The sequence below is a fragment of the Penaeus monodon genome, chromosome 34, assembly GCF_015228065.2.
Source record: "Penaeus monodon isolate SGIC_2016 chromosome 34, NSTDA_Pmon_1, whole genome shotgun sequence".
Classification (NCBI taxonomy): Eukaryota; Metazoa; Arthropoda; class Malacostraca; order Decapoda; family Penaeidae; genus Penaeus; species Penaeus monodon.
The window spans coordinates 1,584,596-1,586,951 of NC_051419.1; the positions used below are offsets into that span (position 1 = coordinate 1,584,596).

The window sequence follows — 2,356 nt, forward strand, 5'->3', positions numbered from 1 at the left end:
AATAGAAAGAATATAAGAGAATCTGGTTGCAGTCTTAGGTAAAGGAACAACAAATCAATAACCACCCTGGATAATGGAGCATCAAAGGGAGGAATAGGAATCAGTGGAGCAACATTAGAAGGTTGATTAGGCTTACCAACCATCTGGCATGTGTGGCATGTCCTACAACAACGGGAGACATCTTGTCGAATCGTGGGCCAGTAAAAGTTATGCCAAATATGGTCCTACAAAGGTAGAATCATGAGCAAGTTTCATTATATCCTGCCTATAAACAGTTGGAACCACTACCGTGTGTACTGACACTGTCAGCTGTTAGGGAAGAATGGGGTCTCCACTTACACATTAATACACCCCTTTTCAAATAATAACAGACTGATAGGTCATCCCACTTATTCTCAGCCACAGCAGTCTCAGCTAAACTTTGCAATTTAGGGTCAGCATGCTGCAATTCAATTAACCCTTTAGACAACAATTCATTCTGATTATCTAATGCTTCTCCATCTGCAGAGTCAATGGTGGCAAAGAAGATATAAGTTAGGTTAACAGCATCAGCATAGCAGTGGTGACAGTATTAATTACATCCAGTCTGGGACACTTCACCATTGGTAGACATGGATCTTGTCACAGCACAGGGAGGGAACATATTGGGTACTTCCTCAACAAACTGCCTTGATGCTTCCACAGCTACAGGTTTCTTAGACAAAAATGGGACAGGGTTCACTTTTTTTACTAGATATATCATTTCCCAGCAGAAAATCAACTCCATGCATAGGCAACTGATCCACAATTCACACAAACACATAACCATCAAAGAATTCACAATCAAGTTACCCCCTCACAGGGGTAGCAGAGCTGGATCCCCCATGGATAACTATTTTCTCTGGGCTTTCAAGATCAACCAAACCCTTTAACATAAGAGATTTTAAAGCTCCAGTATCCTGCAAAATCTTCAAAGATTTTGCAGGACATTCTTTTCCCCACCCTCAACTGAGACAGTACCTTGATGCATAAAACCAGAGAAAGTTTCATCACCACTGTGCCACTGTTTAAATCTATTTCCTCTGATGAAGCTTTACTTTTATTTCCGGACAAAACAGTTACAGGTGAAAAATTTCTACATGAACTTACTTTAGTGGAAACCAAGGCTATAGACTTAACCTTAGTTTCTCTTGACTTCTTCCAACACTCTCTCTCAATGGCCAGTCTTCCCACAATAATTACAGATTTTAGGTTTCTTCCCCTGTACAAATTGAAGTGACTTGGACCACCACCTCATCTGGAAGAGTACCATCACTTTGAGAAGCAGCGGTAACATATCTCTTATTATGAAATCCCTGAAGTTTATTAGTATAAGTTTTATTGTCAATGCATACTCGTCAGCCTTAATGGCAGCAACAGCTATATCATCTATCCCCCTTTCAGATAAGTATAGAGAAACTTCATTAGGAGCACATCAGGCAAATTCCTCAAACAGCATTAATTCCTTTAATTTGACAAAGTTTGAGTTTACTTCTTTAGAACGAAGCCACTGATAAAACAAATCTTCTTTGACTCTGGCAAATTCAACAGCTAGTTTGAAAGTGGTTCTATATTTAATCCTGTATGCCTCAAGCACAAGTTCATACGACTTCAGAATAGTATTTTTCACAGTATCATAATCTGCACACTGAATATTTGATAAAGATGCATATACAGTTCGAGCTTTACCCTTCAATACACACTGCAACAATACAGGCCAATACTCTTTGGCCCAACACAAACTCTGGGCAACCTTTTCAAACATGACAAAATATTTGATATCCTGCTCACAAAAGGGTAGAACAGGTCTTACTTGTTTTGCCACATCAAAAGAAAAGCATTGAGACAGGATTACTCTCGAGCTGCTTTATTCTGAACTCATGATTAAATTGCATCTCTTCCAGGCGTAAATCAACTTTGGCCTGCTCTAAACGGATCTTCTCCAGTTCTAAGAGCACACAAGGATCATTTGGATTACCTGGGCCTTCATTTGCAGCTTCATGTGATGCTGTAAACATATGAACATGGTTAGTTTTCTAAATAATTTACTTTTGATCATATAAACCAATGGAAATCTGTTTACATCTGAAGGAAATTCCAGTTCAGAAAACTTAACCACTAGTTTTAGTTCATGCTTTCCTAATGATTAAACTTTCTCAACAGATGGCTGTGGTGAAAGAATTTTTTTAACATCCTCCCCGCTAATGATAAAAGCCATGTTTACCAGATGTGGAAAAGATAAATGCCATAGATGATAGAATTTCTTATTACAATACACGACACCTGAATCTTGGCAAGGTCGCCAATTTTGTTACATAATGGTTAAATTAAACAATGG

At 38.5% G+C, this 2,356-nt stretch overlaps 2 pseudogenes; both read right to left on the reverse strand.

Annotated features, from left to right (window-relative positions):
* LOC119594499 overlaps positions 1–1,291 on the reverse strand; it is a 1,770-nt pseudogene extending 479 nt beyond the window's left edge.
* Positions 1,292–1,453: 162 nt separating this feature from the next.
* Positions 1,454–2,236, reverse strand: LOC119594500 (annotated as a pseudogene).
* Between the last annotated feature and the right edge of the window lie 120 nt (positions 2,237–2,356).